This window comes from Diuraphis noxia, unplaced genomic scaffold (genome assembly GCF_037042655.1).
Source record: "Diuraphis noxia isolate RWA-SAM2 unplaced genomic scaffold, SU_Dnox_SAM2 contig0002, whole genome shotgun sequence".
In the NCBI taxonomy this organism is placed as follows: Eukaryota; Metazoa; Arthropoda; class Insecta; order Hemiptera; family Aphididae; genus Diuraphis; species Diuraphis noxia.
Window position 1 is genome coordinate 57381111 of NW_028301712.1, and position 23360 is coordinate 57404470.

Here is a 23360-nt window from a genome sequence, read left to right on the forward strand (position 1 = left end):
TATTATCTTTTGAATGGTTACATAATAATTGAATAACGTTTGTTTTAAAATTTAAAATTGTAATGCACATATTAGGTATGATACCTATCTTTTGTATTCATGGTATATCCATGAAAAAAAAATTATATGCATATACCTCTGAATAAAATAGGTGTCTATTAGGTTTGTATATATGATAACGCAAAAGAAAAGTATTGTTGTAAGTAGCGATATTTTGGTAAAAGTTTATTTTTTAAATATCACAACGTATTCGTATAATACTTATATTATAAGATATAATATTATATTATGACATTGTAATGACAGTACTTTGTTTATCCAACAGATAGCATTGACTTGGCTGAAAGTTACAATAGTGATATAGACGATATAGGACTATGTCTAAAGTATAAAAAGTCACGTGTAACAAATAACAATAAACTCTAGAGAGAAAGTTTTTATTACTGCAGGTGGTAAAGTGTAAAAATCGTATTTTTGTGCTATAATCTACAGATAGATACCAAAAATCCACAAATCTTATATAAGTACTTCTTGTTTAAAATAGCAAATAATTAAGAAATATAAATTATAAATGGTATTTATTTTAACAATGATCACTCATTGTTTCCAAAGAACTTAACATATTTTTTTGTAAGTTATTTTTGAAAAATTAAGGTATATGTAAATATTATATGTTCTTACCTTTAATACTTAGATTTATAGGAAATTTATGCTTATAGAAAAAGTAAAATTATTATACCAAGTATATAATCATAATAGTAGTTATTAACCATATAATGTAATAAATTAATATTTATTATTTTTTTAGGATGCATAAAAGTATTGCTTGGAACAATATTTCAACGATCATATCCCCGAAAAAGAGATATAAGTGAAAAAATAAATAAGCGATAACAGATTAAATTTTAAAAAAATTAAGAAAATTTAGGTTTATTAAAAATTAAATATAAACAATTGTATAGTTTATTAGTTAAATTAGTAATAAATATATTTAAATGCCACCCATATATTTTATTTATACGATTCAATTTTAAATATTAAATTAATTAATAAAAAACATTGAAAAAATAAATACATACAACGTAATATATTTATATATAATATGGAACTATATGTAGCTTTGATGACTCCTATATTACTCCACTAAAACTAAACTTAAAATAATATTCAATTAACTGCCATTCGTTTGAAATTCAATTTTTTTGTAACAAAATAGTCATGGAAAGTATTTACTTCTGTGCATACCATTAAAAATGAATGCTGTAATTAAAGAAAGTAAAAAGTTTAGAAATTATTAAGTATAAAAACATATTTTAAAAAATGTAAATAATATAGTTTTTGCGATATGTGGTTTTCTCGTAAAAGCATCACTCGGTTTATATACGATAATGTACTACAGCCAACAGGTATAATATAACATACAACGTGGCTATAAACTTAAACTTTAAAATAGGACTCGCAGCTAACGATCATTGTTGTGATCTCTCGCTCTACGGGTTCCAATAATTAGCAATAACGTCTAGCGCGTAACACAATAATAATAATAATAATAATATTATATGTTACGAAAAAGGAGAAATAAAATTATATTTGCGTATAGTGAAGAAAAGCTCTCTCTGTCGATTTCCTATGGTTAATTTATTACACGCGTCGGATATTAGCATACAATGAGATGCGCTGGTGGATCGGACGAGATTAAATGAACGAGCTACGGTAGTGGTTTAGATGAAATGTGATCGTCGTGCATCATCGTTCGTGTACACAAGACGAGTTCGTTTATACGGATCGTCGTCGTTGTCACATACATATTACATGAGTCGACTTTCAGTATCACAGTAAAATACTATTGCATACAAAACACTGCAAATGTGAAGTTTTCAGTCTCTGAAAAAAAAAGAAAAAACCAGGATACAAAGAATAATAAATCGTAATTTTTTTTCTAGTTGGATATTTTATATTGATTTGCATCTACCACCTCCTCTCACTATTTAGGAATAAATGCACTCACTCAAACACCAAGATATAAATGTATAAAGCTCTAACTAAACAGATCACGACAAATATACTTTTACTATAGAGCGCTGCAAAAAAAAAAACACTGATATTATTCAATCACTCCAAAATATATTACTACAACGAGTATCCATAACTTTACCATACATCTCTAATGTAACTCTTATTAATGACCTCCGTATGCAAACAATCGAATAGGAAGTGTATATCTTCTACACACGCTTCCATAAATGACTCCAAATTCGTCCTAACTCTCTCATAAATGATCTTTCTATTCTTATGCTTCCAGTAAATACTAAACGCAGACTAAAAAGAAAGTGCCATGGTCTTTTGCGAAACTTAAATATCTAACGGTTCTATAAAAATATTATAATAATTGAAAGTTAATCACTAATAGCCAATAGGTGGCTAATTTAACTATATCTTCCATGTTATTCATTACTCTTAAAATATAAACTTGCTGTGCTAATTTTTATAGATCTTTTATGTCAAATAAAAATTTAAAAAAAACAACTTAAACTTGTCATGAAATGATATTTTAAGCGTAAATACCTAATCTATACTCCGTTCACTGTAGAATTATTATTAATTTATTAACAATCAATACTTGGTTATATGCAAGTGTTTATGTCGTGGTGTCGTCGACGTTGTTCTTCTGTGGTGTGCGTCACAGCATATATTACTATCATGTGTTGTTTAATGTTTTACATTTTATCGCTCATTCAATCCATATAATATATTTTTATTGAATAATCTGTAACAATAAAATGTTTTAATATTTATAAATATCAATCACATGTATTAGGTGCTTATTTTTTAATTTAAATTCGGCTATGCATTATTTCATTATATAATTACCTACTTATTATTAGTTAATATATATGATTAGGTACCTGATTAGTTATTATTATACTTAATATTTTATTTGAACCAATGGAAAAATTCAAATAGGTTTAATTTTATTAGAATAATATAAATTATGTGAAATTATTTAATACTTATTTCGTATGAACCCACGTGCATATGACGATAATAATTTATAATATGATTGACGGGTAACGCCTGAGTCCCACGGGAATGCGCATCCAGTGTTTACGGTGAAATTTCAGCTGGAAGTTATAGGTATGCATCACGTGGGACACTGTTCCAGGCTTAAATACTTTGAAATAGTTTTCTCGCATATAATAATCCATTGCGATTTACTTTAATGTTCGTTTATATTTTTTTGTCTAAATGTACTTTAAAACTTAAATAATATTCAAATTATTAAAACGCAAATATGTTGCAGCGTTAAGTATACTGCTTAAAAGGATTTTTAGTTGATATAAGTTATACAGATATTAGATAACGACTATGATAGATACACATCGAATAAATATTGAACTTTTAATATTTTAACGTACGTGATATTTAAGTATAGATATGGTTATATGGCAATCGCGAAAACATCAATACATATCTAATACCTATACTTATGGCTCATATATTTTTTTTATATCAAAACAATAATACAGTAGACGCCGCTTATAAGACTCACGGATATAAGGTTCAGTCGCTTATTAGACTCAAAATCGTCTGGAACGGTCCGGACGTATCCAAATACATTAAAAAAAAATCGGTTATAAGACTCAACACTTCGGTTATAAGACTCAAATTTCGTAAAATAAATAGTAGAAAACAAACTTTTTTGGTTATAATTTAGAAATAAATTGGTATTGAAAAATTAAATAATATTCGTGTTGATTATTTCTAGTTTCTGTTGGTACCTAATAACGTATAATAATTTTTATCGCAGATCTGGTGGCTGCACAGTTATCGTAATTACGGGTACATAAATACACATACGTACACGTGCACATGTACATACTCAGTTATCATTGTGATAAGGAGAGCTGTCCATCACCGTGGTAATAATTTTAATATACAATACGAATACGAACAGTATATTTTCGGAATATTAGAAGAAAATAAAAAACAAACTAAAATTACAAATTTTTTTCAAAAATAATTTTTATATGTAATATAAATTTACGTTTAATTATTTAAATTTAATTTTTTTCAAAAATAATTTTTATATGTAATATGTATTAACGTTTAATTATTTTAATGTATGTATTAATAAAATCAAAGCAAAATATGTAATAAAATACAATTTATAAATACGTAATTAATTTTTTTTTTCCACTTCGCCTATAAGGTTCATTCGGTTATAAGACTCACTTTGTGCTGGTCCCAAAGTGAGTCTTATAAGCGGCGTCTACTGTATATCTAATAGGTTTATACTGCGGCATATCCGTACAAATAATAGTCACTAATATATAACTTAACGGAACTCGCGTCGTATGCTATCTATTTGTTCTTTGATCGCGTTATAATATATTAACTACCTTTCGGGTAAGATATTGCAGGTATAACCGTATAATTATAAATATCTATAATACACTCTACAGTCTACAAATTACACATATCATACCTAGTATATAAATGACTTTCGGTTTGGCACTTAAAAGTGTCGTGTGTTTAAATTATTTTTTGTTAAATCAAAATGGAACATTTTATTGACTTTTATAGACATGTTATTTCAATAATGAAACTTGCAAAATTTTTTTAAAACAACGTGGTGTTTTTCCCACTGCTAGAGTATGCCAAAAAATAAATTCAAATAATGAAGTATGTGGAGGGGTCCTTGGAATATATGAAGAACACTCGCTAACGTGACGGAGAAGGTAAAGTTATTATAGAAAAGTGTTTACGTTGTCAGAAGGAAGGATGCCAAATATTTCAGTCCATCAGAAAATAAAATGATTTCTTTACTTATGTTGACGTAAACGGAAAAAATGTCAAAGTAAAATATGGCATAAAAACAAGTGGTAAGGCAACAACTTATTGGAACGGCAGTTGATGGAAGAGTGGTGGTGTTCACTTAATGTATCCAAGAACCTTTTCGACCAGTTTTTTGAAGATATGAAAAAAAGTCCTTTAATGTAATAATGCCCAGATGCCCAGGCGACACCTTCAATCTATGGATTGCGGGGTGGGAAATTGGAGATAACATACAACGTCAACAAACAATTGTGGTAGATACATTTTTAATATAGATAGCATACGACGATAGTTCCAAATTGACAGATTATCTAATTATTAGATGGCAATTGCTTGGAAATTAATATATTTTTTAATCGCCATAGAATCTGGAGTTGTAATTTAAATGTTTCATTTCAGCGCCGTAGTCAGTACGAGTTACGATATTATACCTACTCTCTATCGACTCTGTTGCAGAGAGAAACCAACCATACCAGACTCCATTGTTTCAATGTCGAGGCTATTAATTTTAGCGGTTCATTAAACTTTGTTGTCGCACAGAAACGGTCAACTTGCGTACTGCATACAATTTAATATAATAGTATAATATATACGCATTAGTGATACCTCTTATTTCATACCAGCTATGACGTATACAAGTATATAATATACATATAATATATATAGGTATATGAATATTATATTATATATTTATATAAACAACAACGAACTGTGCGCTATTCGTGTATATTTTGGATAAATAATCGTCTCTGGAATTTAAAAATAATTTTGAACAAGACATTATGTAAATATGGCGCAGATGGTGTAAATGATTTTAAAAAACATCATTATTTATTCATATTATTAATATTATTGTTATTGTGAAAACGGAAGATGAAAGTATAGTAGTTATATATAATATGCTATTATAGCTATTGTATATCATTTTTCATTATCGATAAAAAGCATTTGTAGTAATATTGCCTGGAATTAGAGGACACAGAGGTTGACCAAGCATAGTAAGTTTCTATCGGTATATATTGCATACTCTGGTGGAGTTTATTTTATTTTCTGATATTCAAACCAAATGGCGTGGTGCAATTGGTTATGGAGCACACCCATCCTCCTAATTGAAATTTAGGAATCAAAAGTACATCTAAGAAAATTATTAGATTCCATAATGGTTCACTAAGGAGACATAATTGTGACGTATATCACGGAATATAGCACTATAGCATACGCGATCATATAAAAAAAAATGTTCACTTAATAACGTCGTGAAAAAGTGTGATCTAAAATTGTCAATAAAATGATAACATTGTTTATACATTTCTTAATAATCCTCCATGGAAGTTATATAATTAGTAAATTCTATAACCAGTGTTAGTGTGTTCAGTTCACAATTTTCATACACTCTCTCAGAGCTCTCTCTAAGGATGATGATCTACTATCTGTAACATTTAGTTATAAGACGATTTCTATCAATAATAAGCTAATAGAACAATATGATGATGTCTACATTAGATTTTTAGATTTTCACTCAATTTTTGACTTTATATATATGACTCTGGAATTTATTACAAAATAAAGTTATTCGAAAAATCATCACTGCACGAGAATAATAAAGCGAATTACGAAAACGTCAAAAACACTCTTTCCGGCATAACTTCACAAATACGTAGTCATTAGTGTTTTAAAAGTATTGAGTCTTTTCTACGTCAAAATCTTTTGATGTACGCGCAAACATGAATTTTCTTTAATAGTATTAAATAGTTTGGCTGAAGATTAAAAGTTAATTTAGTTAAAACTTTTTCATTAGTTAATGGAATTAAATAACAATTATTATTATGATAATATACTTGAATAAAGTGAAATTCTTAAATTATTTTAAAAATTCTTTGGATGACATAATATTATGCAGGTTATAATACAAAACAATGATATAAATTATAACAACAATAGAATTTAATATTCTTCACTCGATACGTAGTTTTTGTTGATTAAATTTAAAAATTGGAAGCAAATAATATAATAATCTTAAATATTTTATAGGCTTATATTAGGCGTAAAAAAATCAATGTTATAAATCATTAATATGGCCCGAAAATGATCAAAAACGTCAAAATTATAAAAATAATAACTTATTACAGCTCCATAATATAATTTACATTATTCTATTAAATAATGCAATGCAGTAGTAAAATTCGTTTAGGTTTTTAATCAAATAAAAAAACTATTGCTTCTAAAATATAACATAAGTAAAAATTAAATGATCGAACAAAATAAATTTAAAAAACAATAAATTTGTAATAATTTAAACACGTAATATCTATCTAATTCTTTATACCTAGGTGGTATATTTTAACCACCGACTTTGGTAAGTTTTAATATTAAACGAGCTTTCGTCACACGAGTTTAACATTTAACTTTTTCATTGAAGTTGTGGTACATAAAACTTATTTCAACGGTTGTTTTTGAAATAAATTAGTTTTAAGCACAAATAAAAAATAAAAATATTAACTAATAACTTATATAATAATATTATTATGAACATTTTACATTGACCCTAACGTGCTCTCCACTCTTCGTCCTTGTATATTATACAATGCCTGTCAATGCGCAAAAACTTAAATTTTAATTCATTATGATTATGTTAGTATGAATTGTTTTTATTTACGTTATAATATATTCGTATGCTAGAGTACAATTTACTTCTGATCTGTCAAGGACTCAAATGTGAACAATGTCAAGAAAATAATGAGACGCCAAATTGCAACTATACATATACAAGTACATAAAATCGGCTTTTGCAATAAGTTGATTATAAATTGCGTTTGAATTAATGTTTATATTAAGTTTAGTGTAATGATACGACATAGAAAAATACTTTGAAAAATGACAAATACAATGTATTCAAATATACATGTAAATTGAAATACAGTGAAAACTTTTTATAACGAAACTCGTTACGACGAAAAACTCTATATTAAATAAATAACATTAAGTTAACTTAATAATGGTTGGTTTGATTTAAAACCTATTAATTACTCTCTATTAGGAAATCTCTCAATAACGAAAGAAATCACATGGTCTCTTCAGATTCGTCATAGAGAGTTTTAATTTTTAATTTTAATTATCGTTTTATTATTGCCAATCATATTATATTGCAGTGGGTAATAATAATTTATTTATGTACTTTTTTATAATTTGTATATTTTAAACATACTTTCGTGCAAGAAAAATTTGATGAGTTATTTATTTTCAATTTGATGATGCTCTTGAAATTTAAAAAATATCAAATTCTAGGTTTAAACATATCAAAATTGTGTAAACAAGTATCGATTGGAAAAATATAAAATGTTGACATATAATATTTATACTTTATAGGGGTGTTTTTGTTAAAAAAATCTAATTGAACTACAAAATGATTAAGGTTATAAGTAATTAGAAAAAAGGTTGAAAGAGAATCGGTATTGTAATTAAAAATACTTGAGTAGATTTGCATAACAAAAATTCAAAACAAATTAGGACACGAGATATATACAGGAAAGTATAGTAATTAAACCAATAAAATTACTTTATAATGCTATGCACCCGTATTGATCAAAAATAAACTGTATCCTCATTAATACACCAACATAAATATTAATAATGTGGAATTCAAATGATTTTTTTTTGTTCAGTATACGTACTAAGTGAACATTAATGTTTATGTAAGTATTGATGTTTTACTTTTATTTTACGCTAGTATACACATTTAGCCAAACAAATACATACATACAGCTCGTTACAATTATACCTATATAATATTACATCCTTTTAAGACATGGTTGGTGACATAAAGGTTTTAAGCATGTGAATAGTATCTGAACAGGTGATATAACTTAAATAATTCAATTCGTATATTTGTAGCGAGGAAAAAGTACACCTATATATTCTATGCATACATTGTACACCACCTATCTGATGCAGAAAACCGCTCAGCAGCTCGTATAGCAATAGTAATAATAATGATGTGTAAAAACGCTTATTTCCCAGTTGTGTGCTGGATTCCGCACAGTGCGCTATCTTATAATATATTACCAAATAGGTAATTACCTATCATATTAGTGTATGATATACGTATATAGATTGGTACGCTGTTAAAAGGAAACGGAAACCGAAGAAAAATCAGCTGTGACGTATAAGTACAATGAATAAACGTTTTTAAAATGTTTATCGAGTATAACAATATCAACAATGAGGTTTTAATATTCAAGAGTATTAAGAATATTAATATTCCACTTTCCGACCTGCAACCGAATGGAAATGAAGATAAAAAATTATCCCTCGTCGAACAGGCAAACAATACCTAACCGAAAAACATATCGTAAATTATTGGCATGATCGTTTCCCAAAGTAATTAACTTAATAATAATTATTATTATTTGCTGTTCTAGACCACAATAATACTAATTATAATAAAATTATACGGGTACATTAATATAACAATATTATTCATAATAAATTATGATACATTCTATAATAGTAGACATGACCACAGCATTATAGCCTCATAATTTTATAATATTATAATATACTCGTATAGGTACGGACCAGCGTAACACATAGGTACTTTCATCCGAATATAATCTATTCTTTTCACCCACGTTACCAAAGTTAACGTCTCGGGAGGCACTTATAATTAAGGCGTTGCGTGTAGGCAGTTTAAACAATATACTTTGAAACATCTATATTTTTTAAATTAAAATACAACAAAACATCTAATACACACAATTAATGACTAGTGCAGAAAGTATTTACAAACACTGAACATCATGAATAATAACAATATGAGGCGCTTTTTACGCTGGGTGTTATTTATATATATTTGACTTTATAAAAATATACAATATTGTATATATAGATATATTTGTAACTATTTTGAAACGCATTATGGTAATGAACCTACTAGTGAAATATCGGCGATTTGAGAATGTTTCACAAAACTTTAATATTATATAAAGGAAATTATAGGCACTGAAAATCTACTCTACTACTAGTACTACTAGCGTATACACTTTTTAATAATTTATGGTAATAATAGACATTTTATAATATTATAAAATATGTACCTATACCTAGCCTGTGGTTATTGAGGTTATAAACTGAAAAACACAATTATATTAATTTTTTAAGATGTTTTAAAACTAAAGTAACTATAGAAATATTTGTTTCAAGATTTGTTATTTTATTTATTTTATGATGAATGTTCTAGAGCAGTGGTTCTTAACCTTTTTTAGATCAGCACCTCCTTTATCGTAATAACTAACTGCTAACGCTCCCCTCATGCAAAATCAAATTTTCTTCTTATAAATATATATATATTTATTTATTCATCAGTATATTATAACATTATTAATTAAAGTAAAAACTCTTATTTTAGATTCTGAGCGGAGCGATGAATGTATTGATTTTATCATGATGTGTGTGTGTTTTTTTTTTCGTGTCTGTCATCACGTTTTGGGGCAGTAAAAATGTTTCAATTTTGACTTCAGTACCTTATTCGATCAGAAAGTGAATCTAATTGGTACTTTGGGGGGTCAAAAGTAAAAAATTCTTAATACTTTTCTAAATAATCGAGAAAAACAGGTTAAAAATTAAGGGAAAAACGGGAAATTTTACGCACACTCATTTTTCGACAAAATCGATATTGGTTTTTGATGTAACTTTAAAACAAATGACCATAGATACATGAAATTTTTACCGAATGTTTATATAAGTATATTCTATCCACCATGCAATTTTCAAAAATGTTCGAACTTAAGTTGAACTATTCATAGGCATTTGAAATTTTCGATCATTATTAGTTTTTTTTAAAATTAATATCGATAAAAATTTATTTGTTAGGCATAAAAGCTTGAAAATTTAATACAAGCCTCTCAACATATTGTTACAATAGCAGTTGAAAAATAAAATAAATTCATAGTCCCAATTTTTTTTTTATAAGCATTCAAATTTTGAATTTTGACAAAATACGTAAAAATCACAAAATATTTTAAGCTAGAAATTCATAAAAAAATTTCTTTTAAATCTAAGATTTGAAAATTTAATACAAGATTCCTTAAAAGTTATCCAATCTTTATCACAAATAAAAAGTCCACCGGAAATTCAAATTAAATTTTTATGAGCATTTGAAATTTGAATTTTTACAACATTGGATTTTAACTTTTAGCGATTTCTTTATTTTGGTGTAACTCTAAAACAAATGACCACAGATACTTGAAATTTTCACTGAATGTTTATATAGGCATTTTATATATTTGATAAAATTCTCAAAATATTTAGATTTGTTTTGAGCTGTTTACTGACATTTTAATTTTTCAACTTTTTTAGTTTTTTTTCTATAAATATCGATAAAAATTTATGTGTTCGGTAGAAAAGCTTTAAAATGTAATACAAGGCTTCTAACACATTGTAACAATAGCAGTTAAAAAATATTAAAAATACATAGGCACGATTTTTTTTATAAGCATTTAAAGTTCAAATTTTGACTAAAGACATAAAAATTACGGCAATATTCAAATTATCTTAGATAGAAATTCATAAAAGTTTTCCTTTTTAATTCTAAGATTTGAAAATTTAATACAAGGCTCCTAACATATTTTTACAATAGCAGTTGCAAAATAAAAGGAATACATAGTGACAATTTTTTTTTTAAGCATTTAAAGTTCAAATTTTGACTAAATACGTAAAAATTACGGAAAATTTCAAATTATCTTAGATAGAAATTCATAAATGTTTTTCTTTTTAATTCTAAGATTTGAAAATTTAATACAAGGCTCCTAACATATTTTTACAATAGCAGTTGCAAAATAAAAGAAATACATAGTCACAATTTTTTTTTTTATAAGCATTTGTAATGATATGCTCACATATCATAATTGTATATTGCTTAGTTATCAAATAAAATAAATAACGGTCAAGATGTCGCCCGCAAATAACCATTAAACCTCAATAAATTTATTTAATCACTGATGGAAGGAACGATCTGCATTTTTGGTCACGTAGGAACCCAGACGTAGTTGTGACAATGTGTCACCGCACGTTTAATCTATTTTGTGTGCCTGCGTGCCGCCAGAGACAAGGGATGGCCCAATGAGGACCTCTGCGACCAAGGATAACGGTAAATCTTTAGAAACGCAGAGGCCTTTGATGGAGCCGCCTGCGACCCTGGCTGGCTTGACCAAGTCGTCTCCTCTCATCAGTGCATGAGCACCATTCTCAAGTGCATGAGCACCACTCTTAAGTGCATGAGCACCACTCTTAAGTGCATGAGCACCACTCTTAAGTGCATGAGCACCACTCTTAAGTGCATGAGCACCATCCAAAACTAAAACAACTTCAAGAGTGCAGGAGCACCTAAAAACTTTTCAACCACAGACATTGCGAGCGACAGCTGGACCGTTTATTTTTTTAAATCGAAATTTAACAGTGTTGTTTTTCTTTAATCTGAGTGTTTAATAAAAAACCTTTATTTATTTTATTACGTCAACCGCATATCAAAGACAGCTGCGAATAAGGTGAGGTGCATGCGCATCAATATTCATATATTTATATAATTTTATATATTATATTTTGTTTCTTAAATTTTTTATAATTTAATAATTAATATTTTATTACTGCGGTGTACTTAATCGTTCTCGAATCACGACCTCGAGAACCCTCCGACGATCAGGAGGAAGGTAATCACGCAAATTTAAAACAACAAGACATAAGTTAAGATAACTAAAAATAATTAATAACTTATAAATATATTTAAGACATTCATTCAAGGCTTGTGTCCCTTGTGTTTGCCTCACAATTTATTCAGACCAATTTATCTCCCATAAATAAATTATAAAAAATTACATTACTATATTAAATAATATTATATTATATTAATATTATTATCATTAATTTTATTTTCATCATCTCTCTTAACCTTTCTTTTTCTTTTCTTTTATTTTTGCGTTATTACACATTCAAAGTTTGAGTTTTGACAACATATTATGTAAAAATCACGAAAATTCACAAATTATTTTAAGCTAGAAATTCATAAAAAATGTTCCTTTTATATCTAAGATTTGAAAATTTAATACATGGCTCCTAACATATTTTTACAATAGCAGGTGAAAAATAAAAGAAATATATTTGTACAATTTTTTTTTTACAAGCATTTAAAGGTTGAATTTTGACAACATATGTAAAAATCACGAAAATCATGAAAATTCGCAATTATTTTAAAATAGAAATTCATAAAAAATTTTCTTTTTAAATCTAAGATTTGAAAATTTTTAATAATCTATAATATATCCTAGACAGATAAACCGTCTCCGCTCAGAATCGTTTTTCGTATAATGTACAATGATTTAATATCATTGGATTCAAATTTAATTCCATCCATTTTAGTAACCCACTGTACCCGCCCACTTTTCCGCTTTTTTATTTTCAATTTAAATTTAAACAATGTCAAAATAAAATATTTTTTTACTTGCTACTCATTTTAATTGTATGAATAAAAAAAAATAATAATAATAAAAATGAAATAATTCGGTTTTAGTCCACTAAGTAATAGTATAATTATCATAAATTGCCATGCACATAAATTTATATACATGCGATAAATGATAATCCGTCAAGTTTTTAATTTATCACGACGTGAGTGACAACAATACCAATTATTGTTACAAATTTACAATATAGCAGGTTTATATTAAATAAATTTATGTATTACTATAGTTTTATAATCGTATAATGATAAATCATCATAAATCAAGGTATACGTGTTATATATGCCTGCAGTTGTAGACCACAGAGATTACAGTGCACGTCAATAGTGTTAATCAAAAGGAACCTACGCACAAAAAAACTTCTTAACAACCGATAATGAGTAATGATTCAACAGATGTAACGTGTGACTATTATATTATATAGCGTTAGAAAATACATAAATATATGAATATTTATAGGTACCTATGTATTAAGTTATAATGTTTATATACTATGATATATGAATAATGTCTATGTGTCAACGATGCGGATTTAAATTTATACGACAACATTGATAACGATGTTTAAAATAAAATCACCAAACCTAATGACGTTATCTTTATTCTGCAACAATTGAAATTTAAGCTTGTTTAACATGTACAATAATAATAATATAATAATTGTTTTAATAGCAAACAATCATTTTTTGAAAGATTTTAACGATTTTTTTCTTGATTATTGTTTGAAATACCTAATTTGTAATTGATGTTACACCAAAATTAGGTATGTAAATTATAACAAATATGCAATTCGCCAATCCCTGTACAGTACAGTTGTAATCAGGCCCCAAAATAAAACTTGTGGCCCCTAACAAAATATTACTTAATATTAGATTAATATTTCTATCAACATTTAAAAATTAAAATAAATACAAATTCAACGGGTACTTTAAATACCAGGCTTCTGAACTCCAGGTCTAAGAGCACATCCCCTTGTCGGGGCCTTGGTTGTAATGATTTTCAATAATATTAACAAGAGGAGGACAAACATATTTTGATATTAAATCGATTTTATTGACCAATAGTTACCTCCACATAAAGAATGTGATTTTCTATGCGTATAAGACAGAATTGAGTGTAAATATTAAAATAAAATTTAGTTTTCAAACAGATTTCAAATACAAATTTGCTGTGCTAAAATTAACTCAATAAAGGTAGGCAATTTAGGTATTAAGTCGTATTTTGATACATATTATACAAATATATATAGTTATATCGATACGCGTAACAATAGACAATAGACATTAATACCTATATAGGTACAATATCGTTTTATAAAAAGATATACATTATCTAAATTAAACGTTATTCAAATTAAAATATTCTAGAAATATTCAATAACAATTACCGAAACTAAATTTAAAATAAATTTGCAGTATGAGTGTTATAGTCGACCAATACACTCGTTTTACAGTAGCTTATCGCATTTTTAGCTTCCGATATGAGTAACCCGAACTTCACCGCAATCAAAGAGGTATGGAGTATATTTTTTTTGATTACGCCCTTCCACAATCAAGGTAGGCAAAGCAATCACGCGATCATCCAGCATGACAGACGATTCTGATACCAACTCCCATTTCTCCACGTCAAACCCCATACAACTAAACACGTGAAAAACCTTTGCAGAAACCACTGCAAATATTTCTTTCCCCGAAAAAGACCAAGAAATAATTTTCTACACGATCCAAGGACCAAGATGTTTCACAAATTGAATACAATGAAGCATTCAGCTTACTTACATCACTAAATAATATGAAATTCGCATCACGAAAGCCTTTTTCTCCAGTTTGGGGCCTAAGACCTACTCATCTCTGATTTGACGCAAAGTTCAGTCACTCCACGGCCACTCCAAGAACCATCACCTACACGTCATGAAAGACACCGAATTATGTTTCCACTACAACAGCTCAGATTAAAATTACAACAAAACCTTTTTCGAAAATAACGTACATATGAGAAATAAACTATATATATCTAACATAAGCCCCTACTCAGACGAACAAACAAAACTCAACTCTCCAATTCAGTTAGCTGATATGAGCAGGGTTTTATCAAAATGCACCAGTTTCGCCCCATGACCAAATGGAATACTGTTTAAATGCATACACAACCTCCCTATGTCTGCCTTAAATTCAATCATTAGAGTATTCACAAAATATAGTTGTCTGGACTCATACCCTAAAATTGAAAACACTCCATAATCATTCCAACACAAAAAAAACCAATTTGATATTAAATCATACAGATTAATATCGCTCCTGAATACCATGGCAAAGATGTTGGAACAAATTATAGGTTCCAAACTCAGATGGTTCCTTGAAAAAAAAAAAACATTTTGGACTCTCGACAGAATGGTTTCCGGAGACACAGAAGTAATTCGAATACACTACATTATATCCAAGAGGAAATACATTCAACTCTTGAAGCAAAACATATGATGTGCCTCATAGCCCTTGACATATCAAAAGTGTATGATACCACATGGAGTCCTCGTATTCTTTAAATATTGTCAAACATCATCTGTAATGGCAATTCATTTAACTTTATAAAAAACTTCCTTACAGACAAAACCTTCCTAGTGAAATACAATGTCAAACTGTCAAACATATATGTACAATCTTACGGAGTACCACAAGGATCTACACTATCGGTCTCGTTATTTCTACTAGTGATTAACAATATACCACAAGTTTACTAAATAAAAGTTGCGGTACACGGTTGTAACCCCCCCCCCCCCCAAAAAAAAAAAAAAAAATTATTCAATGTTTATTAATGTTCAATTAATTCATTTAATGATCGATCGACACATCACAAATAAAATTCAACACAATTTAATGTTATATTTTTTTAATCCCCCCCCCCCCCCCGAAAGAAAATGCTGGATACGCCACTGTACACACCTATCAATCAAATATATTATATCCGAATGCCGTTTCTATGAAACAGACAAGCGAGAACTGGGGTACCTATCAAATATCATGTCTGAAGCTCTCCAACCATCAAGTCACATGATGACCTTTTTAATTAAAACCAATCTTATAAAAAGTTTATAATCTGTTCTTTTTTATGTAATGTGTAAATACTGTATCCTTAAAAATTGTTAACCTTAAACTCCTGTATGCCAATGGCCATAGACGCCGAGTCTTATTTATTTAAATTTAGAAAAATAATACATTTAATAATTTCTTCCAAATTTCAAATAAATCAGGAACGCTGCAGTAGCCTTATCCCCTTATGTTTATATTTTTCTATTATCAACAGTAGAATTTATTAAATATATATATTATTACTCTTAAATTAATGAAATTTTTAGTTACATAATGCTTTTAAAAATTTATTTTAATTTTAACACAAATGTTAGTTACACTGTTTTCGTAATATATAAAATAGTAGGTAAATACTTTAATAAAATACGGTATAATATTATAAATTATAATTTAACGTCCATTCTTAGTATGTATAAACTATATAGAACTTTTAATTGATATATACTTTTTTTATTTTTATAAAACATCTGTCAGTTGTTTACGGTGATAAATTATTTAGTAGACTAAACAGATTGCGGTTGAACTGCGCCGAACGTTTTTAGTGTATCGAGTGTTCATTGAGACATTATCAACGTTGAAGTGAACAATTTATTTCAATATACCAGGAGAACGATTTTTCACCTCGGCGTAGAAACTTTTAGACATTTAAATAATACAAAAGTTAAAAATAAAAATAAAATGCATTTTAGTGTACCTTATTCTTCTCTTCTGTACCTCTGGATAGGTTCTATAGAAACACAACACTCGAGTAACCTATACTTATTATATTTAATATTATAATATACATGTATATAATTGTAAACGTTAAAAGTTACCTTATAAATTGATTACACTACGCTGCAAACCCTAAAATGATTATTATACCTACAATAAGTATAAATTGCACGCACATTACATTATTTTGCTGCCGCTCTTTTAATTTCTTAACGTAAAACTTCTGGATATCGATTTAACTAATTGATATATACAGAGAGCTTTATATTATTCCATATAATATTTTTGTGTCACTATTATTTCTGTATCATAATAATAGGTATATTATAATAGTTTGTGATAAAGACCTACTCCGGAATATTTGGTTTACGAGACATTAACATTTTTTTTGTCTTTAAATAGAATAATATTGTTGTAGATAGAGAATAGGCATGATATACCAATTACAAAAAAATTATCTGTGGCACCGCTGAACAGGAAAACCTAACCAAACTTTTGCGTTAAGCGTGTGTACTGTGTAACGGTTATAATCTCGAAGACTGAAGAGTCGAAAACTATTATTCTCCGCTGTGCGAACTAATACGTCCAATGATTGGTTTTCGGGGGCGTGTGGATACCCGTGAACTAGAGGTGATATCTGAAAACAATCAAAAATGAACAGCTCCAGTCATATAATTGGTATTTCGATAAGTGTTGTGGAAATGATGATATTACGCTACACACCTACACGTGCGCGCGCGTGTACACGTACATACACGCACACGCACAAATTGGTATATTCCAGGGCGGGCAGTCATTAACTTTATCATTATTATTATTATTATTATTATTATTATTATTATTACTATATACGGACCAGTGGATTTAATACACGTCTTGTTCATCGAAAACGGCTTACCAATATAGACCGCGATACGAGTATAAATAATGTCTATTATTTATATTTGATTATTTCCATAAGCCAATTACACCACATGAGATGATCTCCGACTATACTCTGACCCAATATACCCATTTCAATATTACACGATGGATAGTAATATAGTTTATCGTGCTCTGTTCTTCGCCGCGATGCTAGTGATAAAACAAGATAAAAAAAATAAATAAATGCGCGTTGAGCTTAACCCTTAAGGCCTTAACTTTTTTTTTTTTTTAATTGAAAGTTTAAGAATGCCGTGCTTCGCGGTCTAGTAGGTTTAGACGATAGAAAAATAAACGAAATCGTGTACGTTGCACATAATATAAGGTTCCTACATGAAGATGCGTAAATACTTCTACGACCATCAACAATATTATGTTACCTATAAGTAAATACATTTTTATATCTTTTTATCGACCAGACTATACAATAAATCTGTAAATTGTTATCAATAATCACTATCTGATCACATTTACAAGTAATTAAGTAGGTAGCTAAGGTATTTAAGAAAAAATTATAAAACTAAAAACTAACAGAAAAATGTGATACTCAAAGTTAAATATTGCCATACTTCGTAACAAAAAAATATGTACAAACTTGTATATTTTTAGGTCTCATCCACCAACCTACTAATTAGTAATTGCACACTATTTTTCTATTCATTATTATTATTATACTTCTATGGGTACTTTCTAGTGTAATAAATATTACTTGTTAAATTTCATAGATAATATTATAATTAGGATGTCGTCTCACGGAAACTTTTAGACATACAACGTTCAATAGAATAAATAGCGTTGTTACTTGTTAGCCATATGCTCACTATTTAGCCACCGTCACGGCCGGCCGTAATTTTCTATGGTTTTCTTATAAAACATACTTTACGTGTTCAAATAATATATATATAAAAATACCTATGAACAAAATTGTAAAGGAGATTTATTTCTGATTTTGTAAGAAGCCCGATTTTTGCTATCTGTAAAACTTGGTAAAATATTTCATATTTCTGTTAAATATTCATACAGTTTTTTATGTTTTTCGAAACTTATTTTTAGGACTTCAAATTTAAAAAATCATAAATCCGCCTTATACGGAACCAGATATGAATCTCTTCTACAATTTTGTTCCTAGGTATTTTTACAATAAAACCACTCAGTAACAAATACTCTTTAAACTCGCAAATGTGTTTTTAAAGGAAATATTTGGCATATATATTCTGATGAGACGTCCTCTTATAGTCTTATACATATACATAACATGCCAAATGACATGAAAAATCAATTAATTTAACTGCTTATAATTAAACGTATTTACTGGCCAATAAATCTTGTTTAAGGTACAATTTTAGTTAAATATTGATTCAATAAATGTTTAGTGATTGGCCATGCAAATCGGCAATATTATATAATTAATTCAAAATTTAAAGATTTGTTACAAATAGTTTTTTTTTAGTTTTGATGCACATGAAAATAATTTTACCATTCCAGTATACGATAGGTTAGGATGAAATTCATGCAAGCAACACTCTAAAATAGCCTTTCTTAACCTGTGGTACGCGTACGCGTACTAGTATAGTGCAGAGTAGTAATACGCGGAATGTTCTCTAGTGGTATCCTAAGAAAATCTCCCTTCATAAAAAAAAAATAAAATGATACATAATTACCAGTTATTCGCATAAAATATTATTTGTTTTTACTCGATGTTAATAATAATGTACCTATAATTGTCCATAATATCCCATTTTCTTTTTATGCATCAAATGCTTATAATATTACCATCTTTTTGTAGTTCCTAATTAATTACAATCCTGCACGCCATGTAAAATAACTTATACATTTTTTAAATAAGTGAAAAAAAAACTTTATATATAGTCATGTGGTACATGACAATTTTCAGACTGAGAAGTAATATACGTGGATATTAAAAGATCGAGAACCACTGCTTTAGAAGAGTAAAGTTCATTCCCCGATACGATATTTGAAACTGTACCGGAATTATATCACAGTATAGATGAGTGCATATGCAAATTAATATATTATTGTAAATGTTGATCTCACAGGCATAGTTTAAGATATTTTACCAACCACTCTGCAATAACAATATCGACGCACGTATATCGTCCACAGGTCCGGTAACAATGTACTCGACGTGATCGATCTCATATAAAATCATTGGAGCAATTTTATCGGTACCATGATCGAATACCAATAACTAATAAGGCAATAACATACTACTACAGTATAATATGTGGACCTTTACAAAATAAATTAAAACACTAATTATATTATGTTAATAAATTAATATCTAAATACATATACGTATTAATTAATAATTAATATAATAATACTGATAACAGTTCTGGTGATTTTAATTTTTTTTTTTGCCAAGAGCAATCAACGTTTAGTTATGCGATATAATGACGTAATATAATATGGTTATCAGAATGAAATTTTTCGTAATGAATGACTGGACGTATAAAATTCGTTTAAAATAACTATTCGAATATGAATTAAACATTTCCGAGTCCTATACAACACACAACGATATATTGACTTATTATAGAATAAAATATGTAAACATGCATCGAAACTGACGTTATTATACATATAGGTTACACCTATATAGTAAGTATAAATACATCATTATAAAATTATATGGAACAAAACTGTTCAAATAGTTTTACTGGGAACGATAATAATTTTACTAAGGTTTCGCCTTAGATGAAAGTATAAAAACTATTCCACTCATATACAATAGCAGTATATATATATGGTGGCCCGTTATTATATAGGTGGATTCATTCTTGGGCCATAAATATTTCGGGTATACTATAAACGCGCGTGACAACAGCAATAGGGTCTACTTTTTTATTATTATTATTATTAAATCCAAGGCCGTCTCGGTAACGTCCGAGCATTAAGAATACCACACGGTGGCGTCGTTAGTATATAATGTAATAGGAATACGATATCATGTTATATATTTATATCGAATACCTATAGCTGTAAGTTTTAACTATTTCGGCAGGTTTTAATAATATACGTAACTTCTTATTATTGTATCATAAATACAATGGTATTTATTTTATTCATATAATATAGCACGTTCTAATCCTTTCAGCTTTTATTATTTAGGTAACAATTAATTTTTTCGAATTCAAATTTGTATACTCATTTGAATTATTAAAAGTAAAAAAACAAAAATGTATTGAAAAAAAAATAGTGTTGTATCACCGCTGCAGGATACTACATATAAAGTTGAAAAACCCAACTATTTTAATATAATATATGGTCATAAGTAATGGGCACTTAAAAAACTAAAAAAATCCAAATTTGACCAAATACATTGTATTATTTTTTTTTAAATGTGGATATTATATAATTATAGTAATTCTGTATCGTGTTGAACAAATCGCTTCGCATTCATTAAAAATATAACGATAAACGATAGTAATAGTTATAGTAATATAATATGTAGTTTCATGATCGATGTCTTTTTTTCACCTTCGTACGGTATAAGTAAGACGTCAAAAATTTGTTTTCCGTGGCTATATTGGCCGTTGCGTGGCAATAGTTTTGATCAGCCTAGTAAGGTGGTATAAATTAAAGGAAAGCTACGGGGATTGTGCTATATGCGCACATATCTGCTTATTTATTTTCAGAAAAATCATGCGATATGTCGTTGGAAATGTAGTCGCCATCAGACCCGATTTAATACTTATATCAGCACCGAAATTATCAAATATCATAGGTACCTGGAAAATTAAAATAAAAACGTAGAAAAAAAATGTTATTCCAACGGTATTAAACTCCATATCAACGTGAACATATACGCCCATTTTACATTCTAACCTAACCGATACCAATCATCGCTACCTAACGTTTCAAATTTTCAAAAAAAATTCTTTTGGAACACTGCAGCTATTATTAAATGAAACGATTTTATTACTAAAGCATAATGTTAAGAGGAACGTTTATCGTATATCTAATCAAATTCAATTATTTTTGCAATCCGTGTCCTCTCCAAGTATGGATTGCATACATTCCGATACACTCCGATACTATATTTTTAAGACATATCGTAAATATTAATTGTAAGTTTAGGAACTGAAGATTATCGTTTCAGATGTGTAAAGCTGTGACTGCAGTTTTCTATTCCTCGATAGTCTGATGGATAATTTATTGTATGACATTGGAAACAAGATTTACGTTGTCAATCGTTGTTTAAACAATAACGTGCTCTATATACATCCTAATACAGCGTATATGATGATATTATTGTTGTTTTTATATGTTAATGCGCAACCATAGCGATAGTATTAATAACATTACCATTTTTAATTTTTGATATTTCGATTTTTAAAAACAAATTAATAATATTATGACATCACGATGACCGTGACTGTCATAGTGCCATGTTATATTATATAGTTGTCACTGTTGTCAGGCCGTTTTATTCCTCACACGATAATTGATTGCGACTCTAGCTGACCGCCACAGCGATACTCCATTTATTACTATTGTTATTATTCTAAATTATTGATATTACTAAATATTTTTAATTATTATAAATATAAATATCTCCGATCTGGGAACGCTAAATATCATAGCTTAGAAGTTCGGGTACAAAATTAAAATATTCAAAAATAACGTATGACACTATAGATAATATTCTTACCTTAAAATTTGATATTGAGTTAATTATTATTCACTCTTGTATTGCTGTGCTATACTTTAGTAAGACGAAAACAGAATGTATTCGGGTATGACGGACAACCCGCCAGCTTTATATTAACATATTATGTAAGTTCTAGAGTTACGCCACTGTTTATATGCGCGTAAGTGTGTTGCTGCTGGACCGTGGCATTACTGGTATTAGCGTCGCAATTAATTGTTCACTCCGACGTCAATGGACGTTTCTACATGTACGATTAGTTCACGTATACCTACCAATCACAACAATATATAATATATTATGATGTTATTAAGTAGGTAGATATCTACTTAGCCACAATATTATATTAGGTATATTAAACGATTTAACTCTGGCGATATTACGCACAGCATATATAATAATAATGCACTCTTATACAAATATTATACATCAACACGTGTATGCATAATATTAATAATATTGCATATCACGTTGTTTACCCGACGGCAGTGGTTCGAAACGGTTTTGATCGTTAATTAGAGAGAGGGTATGTGTGTGTGTGTGTGTGTGTGTGTGTGCAAACGGGTTGCCCGACCATGTGAGTGGCAGATGTCGCGTAAATACTGCACCGATGTCTCCCGT

The 23360-nt window shown here is 28.4% G+C and overlaps 1 long non-coding RNA gene across 1 annotated transcript; it reads right to left on the reverse strand.

The window, feature by feature from the left end:
- Nucleotides 1-1228: 1228 nt before the first annotated feature.
- LOC149058711 (uncharacterized) lies at nucleotides 1229-23068 on the reverse strand. Its single transcript, XR_016190417.1, has 3 exons — nucleotides 22743-23068; nucleotides 2621-2767; nucleotides 1229-1884 (listed from the first exon to the last, which is right to left on the reverse strand). It is a non-coding gene; the product is annotated as an uncharacterized LOC149058711 (long non-coding RNA).
- Nucleotides 23069-23360: the final 292 nt, after the last annotated feature.